The 14,273-nt window shown below is 56.3% G+C and overlaps 1 long non-coding RNA gene across 1 annotated transcript in view; it reads right to left on the bottom strand.

The window, feature by feature from the left end:
- Window positions 1-352: 352 nt before the first annotated feature.
- The window catches only part of LOC309677250, a 35,304-nt gene continuing 21,383 nt past the window's right edge, over window positions 353-14,273 (bottom strand). Inside the window, exons 2-4 of the long non-coding RNA XR_014269673.1 lie at window positions 9,334-9,443; window positions 2,078-2,263; window positions 353-480 (exon numbers count right to left, since the gene is read on the bottom strand). This is a non-coding gene — a long non-coding RNA (uncharacterized lncRNA). The remainder of the gene's footprint in view (window positions 481-2,077; window positions 2,264-9,333; window positions 9,444-14,273) is intronic.

The following is a 14,273-nucleotide window of genomic DNA, read 5'->3' as shown; positions in this document are numbered from 1 at the left end:
TGCCGAGAGCGCACAGGCTCCCCGCGGTACCCTGCCGGCGATGCGCTGCGGGACGGAGCCGCTCACGGCGTGGCAGCGGGATGCTCTTCCCCTTCCTCGGGCCGGCATCCCCAGCTCCCAAACCCCGCAAGAAGGGGAGGAGCACCCTGGCCAACTTTTCACTGGGCTCACCCAAGTGAGGAAAGCCCAAGCGTGGTCCAGATTCCAAATTACCATTTGCAAACGGTGATGTGCAGGCAGGGCGTCTTCTGCGTTCACCTTTCCCGGTTGTTCTCAGGAAAGCCATTGCTTTAAAGGGAGAGGGGAAAGCATGGGGAAAGCATAGGGAAAGGGATGCCGCAGAAATGACCGCATTTTTTGGCTGGATCCTGGGGGCGTAATGCTGGGCACTGCTCCCCTCATTGATTTCAGTAGGGAAGAAAAGGCTGTTTCTTGCCATCAGGAGCTATTCGGGCTCTCCCAGGTACGAACCTTTTGCCGCTGCGGACAGAAGCGACTCCATATTACGATTTGACCGCGTGTGATTTAGCGCGAGAGAGCGATCATTACTTTTTATGCTGTATGTAAAAACCCAGTTACAGTCCGTATAGCGGCTGATGCTCTATAAACAGTCAGCGGCAGCAGCGAGCGAGCAGTGCAGAAGTAGGTGCACGCTGCCAGCTCGCTCCCCCATGCTGGCAGGGCCACGGTGGCTGGATGTTCCCCGGGAAGGCAGAGGTGGAGCACAGAGTTGCACCGCGACCATTTTCCACCCCAGACGAGCTGCCGCCCAGACCCCCCACGCCACCCCCTTTAGCTTTTCACGCTCTGCCCCAGCAGCGCGCAGGAGAGACATTATGCCTGTGACCTTCACTAATTCACTTTCCCTCTCCACGCCGCCTTTCCTCCGCTTGCAGAAAGACACGCTTTTTCACACAGCATAAAAATAGCCTGTGTAAGGCGTTGCCAGAGGAAGCTGTGGGGCCAGCAACGCGCAGGCTGGCGGAGGGACCGGCTGCTCCTCATGGGTCCCTGGCCCTGCTCACACTACCCCCTGCCCCAGCTGGGAGCTCCCAGACCAGCCTCTGACCACCCAGATGCCCTTGGCCTCCTGAACATCTCAGCCTCTTCCTCTGACGCTGTTTTGCTGTGGACTCTGTCTCAACGTGGCGAAATCCAAACAGTGCAGGTCGGCAGCAGGGATATGCTGCTTTATCAAAGTTCTCCCCAAACCTGATTTTTTTCCCCTCTGTATTGGGAAACTGAAGGCTGAGAGCGTCGAAATTAGGTGAATTGCAAGGCAGAATTTTGAGTCTTTCTAAACAAAAAATTGTCAAAAAAAATCATTTCCATGTCCTTTATGGAAATGATTCTGGTTTGAGTATCTGTCACAATGGGAAATAGTACTGGAGTGATTACCATCATGCAAAACTGAACTGTTTGTACCAAACTGACTTTATGTCACCAAAAGCCCTGTCCAAACAAATCCAACTGCTCTTCTCTTCACAAGCCCTTACCTTGATTCTTCCTCTGCCATCCCTCCAGCTGGCATGTGCACGGCACCGTATGATGATGGCCACCCCCAGCCACTTGCTTGGGCTTCAAGCCAGTACCGTGGTGTTTTCTCATTTCCCATTGCCATCCCTAACGTGCTCCCCAGCCCTGTTCTTCAAGCCCTTTCCTAAGCCTGCCCTTTGCCAGAAGGAGAGCGCTCCAGGAGCATCTCATCTGCTGGGCAAGGCTTTAACTAGCAAGCAGGGAAGCCACCACCTGTGAAGTAAACCTCTGGGCACACCTCGTGGCCGATTTGAGGAGGTGAATTACATCCTAGAAGTGTCCTTTTCTTTATAGCAAACACTGGAGACATCAAAAGGTAGACAAGATGAGTCCAGCCCTGCTTTGTCAAGTGACCAGCCAGTGCCATCACGTGTCTCTGTGCTCCATGTCGGACTCATGTCCTCTGCCCTCCCTAGCCCGGGGACCCACACTGCTCCCCAGCTCAACGCAAAATCTACGTCTGCCCCATATGTCTTTTTTCATGTTAAGTTCATCCACATGGCCAGTGGTTTTCTAGTGCTAACCACAATTTTGTGCCTACCTTGACGCATGCTATGCTATCGCGAGTACAGTCAATCAATCTTGCCTCAGCCAATAAGCAGGAGAGAAGTAATGTTTTTCTTACTCCCCCAGCTCTCTTCTCCTCCCGTTCCCCATCAGGCACTCAGCAAGTTCACAAGGGCAGTCAGCTCTCGGTTTCCTTGGTCACGCACAGCAGCTTGCCCTCCTAGAGTAATAAAAACAAATGACACGTTGCTGTTTGTTGTCAGAGACGTTACTGGGCCCCCTCCATGGAGAGAAGGTTTTGGGGGAAGGAAGCGTCCACATTTTTAGGCTCCTTCTTGAGCAGGTGGAGGAAAAGTTGTCAGTAGATGTTAGTTGTCAGTGGACACAATGCCCGAGTCGACTGAAAAGGATGAGCGAAGATTGAGAAGTACTGAGGCTGAGAGATAGGGGTTTGCATGCTTGTAGATGCCGGAGCTGGTGAAACAGTGCTGGATCTGATCATCTGAGAGCAAGTGAGACCCAAGAGGTGCCTGTGCCAGGTCCTGACACCTGCTGGAGGGGAACAAGTCCCTGGCCTGTAACGCTGCCCTGCATCCTCTGCTCCTGGCAGTGAATTTAGTAACCTTAATGTGTGGACACTGGGTCTAGTAAGATGGAGAACAGTTTCGTCCTCCCTTGTGGCTGTAGCTAAGATCTGCCCTACTTCCATTTGTGGCGTATCTGCATTTTCTCCTAATTCAGCGTCCTCTCCACACAGGCACACGGAGAAGAAATCTCCCATGCACGTGTGCGCACACGTTTAACTGCATGGGAGGGAGGCCCGGGAACCCCAGTGCAGCTGGAGCTTGGGAGTTCAGGAGCTGCTGGTGCCAGCAGCCAGGTCTTCCTTTAGCCCAGGGTGATCGAGACCCTGCCAAGCTGCCCTCCTGACCACGCTGCCCTGCGCCACACATTCTACAAGCTCTGCATCCCATCCCGGGTTGAAGCAACCAGCTGGGCTGTCCGAGGCCACTGGCCCTGGACCTCAGTGAGCAGCCCGCTCCAGGCTCCGGCCGCCCTCTCAGGCACGGCGGGTGGCCAGCAGTGAGCAGCGCCGAGCCTGAAGGACTTCACCATCTGGTTGCTGATTCAGCCGCCAGCCCCCACTCCGTGACGTTCCAAAGGCTGCGGGAGGGGAGGACTCGCAACACCTTTATCTTTAGCTTTGCTTCTCCCTTTTTTTCCCTATTTTTATTAGCTGGGAGACATCCCATCCTTTTTATAGCTCCGAAGTCGAGGGTGATCAGATGAAAGTGTGGCAGGGCTCTTGCATGGGTAGATGAGCAGCCATAAGGTCAAGGCACCTAAAGGAAAAGTTTCCAGCTTTCACAGCCCTGAAGATTGTCCCATAAAATTACTCATAAAATTAAAGTGGGGTTTGGGTTTCAAAGCCCTGAGAAACTTGAAATAGTCATCAGTCAATTCTGGTATATGGGAAGCCTCAAACCTCTGCTCATTGAAGCAGAGGTTAACACCGCACTGTAATATCTGTTGGGGACAGGGGAACAGGTCTGACATGGCAGCGTCCAAAACAGCTTGGAGGTTATGGCTCGGGCAGTGGGTGATAAGTTGTTTTCACTATTAAAACATGTAGCTGGCTCCACGCTATGGATCTGAATTGCTTTGGTCAAATTCTTCCCAGTATAAACTCAGAGCCACCTTCTCAGACCCTTCTACAGGATTTACGAGGGCTGGGTCCACTCCAGTTTTCTTTCTGTATCAAAGTGATGATTTAACTAATTGATGATCTAATTTCAGGCTGGAACTGAAACTAACCTGCCGATTTGTGAATTTGACCTTGGTACAGATTAACAGCAGCAGCAGTTAGTGTTAGTTTAACAGCGTTCATAACAGCTTTTGCTTTAGCGATACCTTCTCTGGACTTTGCTTTTGCTTTTCTAAAATGTACCAATAGCACGGTAAATGGCGAGCGTCAGGGACAGTGATTCAGGTGGCTCCAAGCATCTCTGGGGGGGGAGCCCCTGGCTGCAGATGTCACTGTCATACCTTTGGCAGCAAATGCCAGCTTTGAGCCAGGCAGGGGAGCTGATCTCCCTGAAAAATACCCCAGGCAAAGCAAGGGAAGGTTCCGCTCGGCAGCAGCGACAAGGTCACGCAAACGCGTGGGTCAGCACAAGATGGAGGGAGAGGCTGCGCGGGGGGAAGCAGCTCGCCCGAGAGACCAGCCCGCGGCCCCGTGCTGCGTCTGCCGGGCAGAAAGCAGCGGCGCCAGGGACCGTGACCTCCAGCCCGCGCCATGCCTCGCTCACGTCCCTTGAAATACTGCGCCAGCACGTCCGCAGAGCAGGGGTCAAACAGCTACCAAGGTGTGGGTTTGCATCACACACCTCACACCCACACCCCCTGCACACACACACGCGCACACACACACACACACTCCTGTGTATGCTCGAGTACCTGCCTCTGACCTGCAGAGAGACATACACAAGCTGTCCCTGCACACGGGCTGTGCACACACACACACACAGAGTGTACAGCCCAGGGTGCAGGCGTGTCTGCACACAGCTTACATTTGGACACACGCCCTTTGTCCCTCACACTTACACACGTGCACACACATTCACGCACACATTGACACACCTTGATGCACATGCACACACCTCCAGGTGTACCTTTACACACGTGAACACACTCACACCCGTACGTACCAACAGAGACACGTGGGCTGCCCACCCCACACTCCCCGCACACCTTCCACAGCCGCCCTGACCCCGTGCTCCGCACCTTCACCCCAGCCCAAGGCTAGTCAGGCCCCGAGGCCCCGGGCAGTCACTGGGCTGCTCCTGGCTGAACCCAGACCTGCACCAGGGGTTTCCCAGAGCTTCGCACCAAGCACAGGACCCCACCAGCCTCCTCATGCCAGCCCCCACTGCACCAGGCAGAACCGGCTCCTGCCATCACCCAGCAGCTCTTTCCATCTCAGAGGGGCCGGCGCTTTGGGACATTCCTGTCTGTCCAAAAACAGGAGGCAATCAGCAGTGCGGCAGGACCTGCACAAGCAGGGTCCTGCTGGGTGGTGGGATGGAGGAGCACAGACAGCAGGAGAGGGGAGCTTGGCGCTGGCATGAGTCTGCGCACACGTGGCTGGACGTTGCCAGTGAGTACAGCATCCCAAGGTACCCCTCTTCACGCAGAGCCACAGTAACACTCTTGTGTTACTCCGTGCAAAACAAAGCTGTGCTTTCCATTCCCAGCACTGCCACAGCTCCTTGTGCAGCCTGAGCCCTCCCGGCACCTCCTGCCTCGGCGGGCAGCACACACAGGATGGGTCCTCGTGACCTGGGGAGGCGAGCCATGGGCGATACAGCTTCGGGGTGGGAAGTTGGAGGTTATTTTCCGTGAACGGTCCCCGTGGCAGGCAGTGGCTCAGGGCACCGCAGGAAAGGGCACCAGGGTAGGGGCTGCCGCACACAGCCAGCAGGTAGGACGATGAAACCTTATTTCATATAAGCCAGAGTGCAAAGCCACTCTGCCTGCTGTGGGAATTTGGTCCTGCGTGGCCACAGAGCTGCCTGCAGGCTGCCTGCCCTGCTCGCGGGGCAAGCATCTCTCACCGGGGCTCCTGCAGCACAGCACCGAGAAGGTGAAACCAGCTCAAGCTGCAGAGATCACCGCTGGGGCGGGGGGGGATGGCTGCAGGCTAATAATATTCCGTGTCTCATTATGCCGCGTATTAAGCTGAAATTTGCAGATGCTCTAATCACCGCGAGGCATTCTGCGCACACAGCCTCTCTCCAGCCCGGCAGCTCTGTGCAAACACCGAAGGAGAAGCCCTGCTAACCGTCCTGCCACATGGTGTCCTGGAATCTTTACAGACCATTTCACCTTCACAAATAGCCTTGGAAATGTCTGTGCATCGACAGCCCCTGCGGTAGCCAGATAGCACAGCCGCCTCCTCTGCAGCTCCCCGGGCCCCTCTTAAGCTTTTTCCCATCACGCCATGCAAATGCAAGGCTCCAGAATTTACACCAGGGCTGGGTAAAGCACCTCACGTCGAATGTGATCTGCGCCCCAGGCTTGCAGGAAACGTGAACTGTATTTTATAGAGGTTGAGGGAAGCTCCTGCCTGAATTGTTTTATTTTATTATTTTTTCCTCTCTGCGTCTTCTCTCTCTCTCTCTCTCTCTCTCTTTTTTTTTTTTTTTTTTAATGATTTTCTTTTCTTTTCCCAGAGATCTGCCCTTTGCCCTCTGGCGATCAAAGGGGGCACGGCATTCAAGTGCCGTGGGAATACTCGGTCCTTGGGTATTCTGGGCAATCTCACGAGAAAAGCTGCTTTTTCCCCAGAGGTAGGGAAACGCGCATGAAGCGGGGTGTGGGAAGGAGGGGTGTGAAGCCTGCTGGTTCCCGGTGCGTGGGAAGGGAGGAGAGGAGAGCCGCGCGGGCAGGAAACGGAAGGGTTAATTGGAGACTGTCCTTGCTGTTTTTTCCAGGCCTGGCTGAACCAGATTCTTCCATTTCTCTTGGCAGGGATTTAAACCGTGGGGCTGAGCGAAGCACGTGAGCCTGGAGAGTCCCTGCACTCCCGACGGTGAGCAGGACCCTGAGCGAGACGCTGCAGCTCATTAGCGAAGCAGCAGGCTCGTCCGGGGCGAGCAGGTGCCAAGCAAGCAGCAACAACAGCAAAACAGAGAACGATCTCGCTGAGGAGAGGCAGAAATGCAGCTCAATGGGGAGCCCCTTCCTTCAGCAGCCGCTGTTGCTGCTCCGGGCATGCACACGCACGTGGCACGCTTACTACGAGTAATAATGGGGGGGAGGGAGAGGGGGGGGGAGCGACACCTCACCCTCACTCTGGTAGGGTGAAAAGGAAGGGTTTGGGAATCGGGCTCATCCCTCTGCTTGGTGACGTTTTGGGCCACCCCCTTGGGTCTCAGTACATATGCATTTTGGCAGCTTTTCCTTGCGGGAGGCTGGGGGGTGGGGGGGTGGGATGTGCTTGAGTTCTTTCTCCCCCATCACCCCAGCCTGCTGTAGGGGGAAGCAGGGGTTGGAGATAACCCACCCCAGCCTTCCAGGAAGCCCCAGGCAGAGCCGTTTGCTGCCCATCTTCTCCACACTGGCAAAATGGGGTGACCTACGGAGCCCCCTGACTTGGGGAAAGGGCTGGGAATCATTCCCTGAACAAGCACAATGGCTCCTCATCCTGATGGCTTGTCTGGCTCTGTGCTCACAGTTGCCCAGGCGACTGCTTATGGAAAAGCGCGCATGGCCGGAGAGGCTCTGGCTGCTTGTCCCAGCGGGTCTTCACCCCCTGCTCGCTCCTGGAGGGGATGGCACTGCCCTGCAGCAAACCCTCGGCACGCACATTACCCAGCATGACCCCAGCTCCTGCTGACACTGGCGCAGACCGAGGTCCTGTCCTTTGCCGGTGCCCAGAATCCAGACCCAGATCTGCTGCTTTCAAAGAAAATCAGATTCGATGATGAACCCCTCCTCCACGGTTTGATCGGCATTATTGCATGTTGCCATCTCCATCGCCATTCCACCTGGGCTTTGTGCTGGGCACTGGACAAATGCTGCCTGCGTCTCGACAATAGCAGCAGTGACTCTTTATTGCTTTTGGTGTTGGTCTTTCCTTCACCTAGGACATGTTTTTCCAGGTGGACCCAGAGCTGGACGGTCTGCCATTCTCAGCCGTGGGCTGCCACCACAATTCCAGGAGAGCACGAAAAGTCACAGGCAGAGATCCCAAGCGAGCAGCAGAAGTGGAAGGATTCAGGATCTCCCAGGGTCCTGTGAAAATCCAACCAGGCATCCTCCAAAGAGGTATTCCAGGTCCTGGCTCCCCCAACATCCCAGCCTCAGCCTGGGTCGTCTGTGCCCAGACACATTCAGTACTAGGCAGCTGAATGGCTCCAAAGAGCAGCCGGCTCATGTCTCCCCAAAGAGACAACCTTGTTGTGTCCAGTCCACTGCCTGCTCAGTGGGACATGGGCACTACTGGGGTGGAGGACTCTAGCACCTTCAAAACAGACCATATCCCCACAGGAGCTGGTCAGGTAAGCTCTGGCCAAACCATGCCCTGCAACCTGTTCTTGCTAAGGCTAGTAGGGTGGGCGGCACTGTCCTGCTTTGTCCCATGGCTGGTGTTGACAATTGCTGCGTGAAAAAGGCCAGGAGCCCCTGAGCTCTTGGTCTGGGTCCCACCTGGTGCCCCCGTGACCATAAAATGGAATAAGTGGGTTTTGCATAACGAGCTCGCCATCCTTCAGGCCAGTGTCTGGAGCGCCCTTGCAGATGGGCCACAGCCACCAGAATGGACCTGGTGCAAAGCCATGGATGGCAGCTTCACCTGCTCCATCTCTGCCGGCCACCCTAGCCCTGACATGGCACATCTCTCTGGGAGTATCCCCGCTCCCCAGCCATGTCACCTCCAGGCAACTCGTCCCCAGATTTCTCCATTGCAGAGTGTGCTCAGGGCATAGTCACAGAAACAGCCCCAGCATCCATGCACATAGCAGCTTGGGAGCAGATCCAGAGATCGATGTGTTCCAGCTTCGACACCCTTGATCCAAAATCCACTCAGCACAAACGTAGCCCTCAGGAGAAGGAAAACAAAAGCAGGGATGATTTAAAAGGAGAATAAACCCCCTCCTTGTGGGGGACTTTGTCCTTGCCCAGAGGAGGAATTACCTACTGCAGGAGTTTGATTGGGGTAAGTAATAGACCATCTTAAGCTGAGATGACATGTCCAATGAATGCTGCATTCAACAGTGGACAGGCCATATGCAGAAATAAACAGGGACCCAGGACACACTGGCAGCTCTTTAAAAGTTTGTTAATAATGTGCTGTTCACGTTCCTCGGAGACTGCTGCCATGGTCTGCCAGTAACAGACGCTGGCAGTCCTGATGGGGACTAACTCCCGCCATGACAGTCTTTGCCTGGCATGAGGCACGAGCCCAACCTGCCCTTCCCCTGGCCTCGTCCCATCATGACCATTAGCACTAGGGAGGGGAACACAGTCCTGTGGCAAGGACCTCCCGTGGTCCTGGTGGCAATGAGGCGACATGGATGTGCACCAGGGCACGGGGACAAGCACAGGTATTGCATCCAAGCCCTGGTGGGCTGAGGGAGCCTTGTGTGTAGGGCTGGTGGTTCCCAGCATGGACCTTGAAAGCAGGAGTGAGCACTGTGGGGGTGATGAGATGCTGATCCAGACCCAGCAGAGTATGGTTGTTAGGGGGCAGGGCTGGACCTGCAGCTAGTGGGGCCGAGAGGACAGTACCTGGAGAGCAGGACATCAGTAGGACAGCCTGGGAAGACATGCATCCATCGCCACTAGACGTTTCTCACACTGCAGCTTGTGAGCCAGCATCTCCATCGTTGTCCTAGAGCCTGAGGAAACAAGGTCCAGGTCAGAGCGGTACAAGGGAGAGCGAAATGGAAAATCATTCCAACTGCCACGTTTCTGTGCAATGCACCTCCCCAGGCCCAAGTCAGCCTGAAGCTGTCCCATTAGCTACCAGCACTGGGCACAGGGACTGAGGAAGGAGCAGGGAGCTTTCCCCCTTTCCCATAGGCAGAGATCAAAACGTGTCAGGCTGGAAATCTCCCAAGAGCAGCTCCCTCCTGGGCTTCGCTGTTGCTTCCTGTTCTCGGGGGCAGGAAATACCAAGCAAACAGCTCCGTGCATGACTTCAAAACTTCCACTTCCAGCGCCGGCTGCAAGATGAGGATGGAGGAGCCTGCACAGCAGAGCAGCCTGCCCAGAGATTTTGCTCCCATGGCCCAGACCCCCTCCATCTCTCCTCTGCCCTTTCAGAAGCCAGGTCCCCAGGAACATCTTCTCCTAGCCCTTAATGTCAGGCCCAAGAGGTGGTTGTGCTGAGCTCCTAGGCTGTCAGTCCTGGTGCTGTTCATTGCTCTCTGCCTCCACTCAGAGCCAGGCAAACAGATGTAATAAAAACTGCACAGAAAATGAGACTGCACTACGTGGCGTGAGGCTGCTGCACTTACCCCTTGTGAAAAGGCTGGCCATGACCGTCACAGCACGAGAGCTTTTGCAGTCCCCGCATTGCTGTGATCATGGTCTGCACACTACAAGCATTGTGTGGGGAAAAAAAAATCCCGTCTGCTGCTCCCCTTCCCCGTTAGGGTAACAGCCTCCCCTCCCCACAACCTGGGGTGGTGGGTCCCATCTTCTTGTCTCCATTCTGGTTTTTGAGGGTTGGTTCAGCCCTGCCCTGCTGTGCCAGGAGCTGCACAACAGCACAGAGTGATGGCCAGTGGATTGAAAAGGTCTGCTTCCCCCACTTCACTGGTCAGAAATAACAAGGTAGTGGCTGACCTGGGTCTGCAGGGCTTCCAATCGGTCCGTTGATTGCCCAGCAATTCATTAGGCCAGGCAGCAAGGAGCAAACCAGGGATGGGAGCTGATGGCTCAGAGCAGGGTCCACCCTGAAGTTCATCTCTGTGTCTGATCTTCTCCAGGGTGCAGGGAGAGGCCTCTCTCTATGACTGGCATCCAGGTCTCATTGGAACAAATGTGCCCTGGAGGTTCCTGCACCAGAGATGGGCTTTGGGGCTGTCCCCAAGAGACGCCTGTCTCCTCCAGGGTATCACTGGTCCCTGCCAACACACTCCCGGAGGCCCTGCTGCAGGGTCCCCCAGGCAGAGGCAGGAGCTGGCAGCATACCCCACGTGCCGAGAGCCCAGCAGTGCCCAGTACAACCTGAGCCTGGCAGGGGAGGTCCCTGCCTCATTCGCCTGCCGTGAGCTCCCCGCGCTGCTCAGCATCCCTGCTCTTGGCCCGGGTACGGATGGAGCCAGCTGCTCCTGGCGCCGCCGCTCGTCTCTGCCAGGCGCTGAGCCATCTGCCTGGCAGGGCCAGCCACACCTGCTGGGAAGGAGACAGAAGCTGGGCAACCTCCCCGCCTTTGCGGCTTTCCGGCTGGCGGCATCACACGGCGGCTCCAAGAGGGCTCGTGTGTTTGCACAAAGAGAAAAGAGATAAGGGGATGCTTCTCCCCCACCGCCCCCAAAGCCCGTCCATGGCTGGGCATCTCATGAGAAGGATGGGTACCAATGTAAATCTTGGGCAGCGCCATGAACCGAGCATCCGACTTCTCCCTTGACCATCCGGGGGATGAGATGCACCAAGTCCCTCTGCCTGGGTGGACCATGGCACTGCACAGCGCAGGCAGACCCATCCCTGGCACCGCACGGAGTCTGCTGCCAATGCTCAGCTCAGGAACCAGCGAGGACCAGAGAGCAGCTCTCCCACAAGCGGGCAAGGGGGTCTTGGATCCCAGAACGGCAGGGGTTTCAGAGGAGACATGCTCAAACAGCTGTTTTGGGACTGTAATGGTGTGCCCCCCTCCCCAGTGTCAGGGCTGGTGACTGCCCTGGGTGTTGTTCAGAGCCCCATGTGCACAGCCACCACGGTCAGTGCTGTGATGGAGAGGAGCAGAGGCGACCTGATGGCTCTGCCCTCTCCTGCCTGATTCACCCCATCCCACTCCTCTGCACCAGGAACTGCAGAAGCACAGTTGTCACGTGCTGGTGCCAGGGTGCAGGCTGCTTTTCCAGTTCCTGGGGCATCAGGGCCAGGCGGCACCACGGCACTAAGGGTGTGGGATGTTGCCAACTGCCCTCACATCCTAGACTTGCTGCCATGAAATGCTGGGATGGAAAGTCTCTCCCAACCCGGGCTGGACAGAGGAGGTGGGATCTCCTGGACTCTGGGGTGGCAGCAGGACAGGCAGAAACAATGGAGAGCATCTCCAGACACACCATTGCTGAGCAACCTCTGCCCTGTCCTGTTTCTCCTCAATGGGACAAGGTGGCCCAGGGCCATCACAGAGCAGTGCTTCCTCCAGCCTGGCTGGCTTCTCCCACCCCAGCAGAGCCAGGGCTGCTCTACCGCTCCAGCGCCCAAGTCTCACAGCTGGCAACCCCTGCTGCTACCAATGAGCCCAAAACCAGCCTGGAGAGCTTTCTCCAGCACCCCACAGGGTCAGGTCACACTAGACCTTTGTCCACAGTCCAACCAAGGCAAGGAAGCGAGCTCAGCTTTTGAGGGATTGGTAACTCAGTAAAATTATCCCCGGGCTCTAAGAAGGCCTCCTTGCCCAGACCTCAAGCCCTGTCAGCTCTCCTGGGTACCCATGACCAAGGGGCATCTGCAGGGAGCTCAGTTCTTTGTGGGCATCATGCAAGGGCAAACCTGCTAGCTGCTCTCATGCAGTAGCAACCTGCTGAAGTGGCTGCCGCTTTACTCTGCACAGGAAAGCCTGAGCCAGGCTGGGAAGAGGAGAGGGACCGATGTGAGCACTGTTAGTCTAGCAGATGTGGGTGTCCCAGACCAGCAGCCTGCATGGTCCTGGAAACAGGGACCAGTGCCATACTCTGCAAACACCTCCATCCCAGCCAGTGCCTTGGCTCCGGCAGGGAGGTAGAGTTGCTCTCAGGACCTGGTGCATTCAGCCCATTTCTTCTGGTGACCTTGAGGAAGATGAATTGACTCCTGGCACCTACTGAAGATGTCTCCCGGGCACAGCTCCCAAGCTGCAGACACCACAAGTATGCTGGGGCTGGGCAGAGAGGTCCCATGACACCCCATGTGCTCAAGGTCTCTCAGCCACGGTCCCAGCCAGCTGATGCCCCAATGCACACCACAAAGCTTGGTGATGGTCACGGGTCTGCTCAAGCACACAATGCTCCTGGCTGCAGCGGAAAACTCAGAGGAACACAGATGACAAATGGAGAATCCAGCTGCCCTGGGCAACACCTGTGACACCCCAGCCCGGCCTTGACGTGGCACAGATAGCAGGTAGGCAGCAGCACTGAGGACCTCAGCAGCAGCTCCTAAACTTTGTGTGACCCCTCTGGGGGATGCTGACCCTGGCTGGGATCCTGCTGAGACCCAACACTCTCACTCCACCTCACCCATGAGCGAGTTCCCCCACCATCCTACCCACTCCAGTGCCAGTCTGCAGTGGAGGGCTTGGGCTAGTTCTTGTCCATGCCCCACCTCCAGGGCTTCTTCACCCCACGGTGCTGTCCTACCCTATATGATGAAACCTGCCAGCTAGTGCCACCCACAGGTCCCACTGACACCCACCCCAGGCCGCCCCAGTGGGCACCCGAAGGCTCCTGCAGCATTTTGCAAACCTCCTCCTGCAGCAGCTTGGGAAAACTTTGCTCCAGGAGGGCTGCTTTGACCTTGACCTGGAGTAACTCTGTGGTGGTAGCTGCAGGAGGGGACATGAGCTCAGCAGCCTGTCTGATGGGAAAAAAACACACACAGCAACCTCTCTCCTTCCTTTCTTCTCTCTCTGCCATCCATTTGGTGGGCAATGCGGCCACGCTGCAGCTTTATCTTGGTTCTTTAAAAGGCTCCCTGGCTGACATGCACACCGTATGGGAGCAGTCAGCCGAGGAGAGCTGTAAATCTCTGAAGGCCTCATCTTGCGGGGCACATTAGCTGTTTTAAACTTGTCAGCTTTCAGCGATGGAAATTGACTGTTCAAAGCCATTCTTCCCTCCACATCCTGCTCCCTTTTACGCAGCAGAGAACGTGCTGCATCCCCGTTGTGTTGGAGCAGGGGGCTGTGCATCCCCTCACGCGTGTCCTCAGGGACGGCACGTGCTTTAGGGATGTTTCTTGAGGTCCCACTGGGGCTATGAATGTCTCCAAGCCATCTCCTCCCCATCTCTCCCCTGCGATCCTGCCCTCACCTGGAGGTGAGGATGGGGATACATAACCCTACAAAGCACGTCCATCCACACGAGATGGTTTTCACGTGTCCATCCATGCAGGACAACACCAGATCCAGCTGAGGTTGAGGCTGAGAAGGTTTATCAAAATCAGCCTCCACTTCAGGGCGACCTGGTGGGATTCAAAGGCAGCACAGTGTGTGTGTGTGCATGAGCTCTGGTGCTTGGCACAGCCTTGCACGCAAAGCCCAGGGACACACAGCCTGCCTGCTGGCCAGCTGCACCCACAGGCACCTGGGGAGGATGCTCCTGCCACCACTGCACTCGTGATGGCTCTGCCGGCACCGACAGCTCGCGAGCTGTGTCGGGAGCACGAGCGTGGGGGCTGCGAGGAGGAAAAGCTCTGCTTGAACAGCTCTCCCCGAGGCAAACTCCCACACAGGCATCTTCTCAAAAGGGCACGTGACCCTGTCCTGGGCATCCCACAGATCCACTGTGGAGCCAGCC

The sequence above is a fragment of the Vanellus vanellus genome (assembly GCF_965231255.1).
Source record: "Vanellus vanellus genome assembly, chromosome: 13".
NCBI classification, from domain to species: domain Eukaryota; kingdom Metazoa; phylum Chordata; class Aves; order Charadriiformes; family Charadriidae; genus Vanellus; species Vanellus vanellus.
Note: the sequence above shows the minus strand (reverse complement) of the source record. Positions and strands in the feature narration are given on the sequence as shown.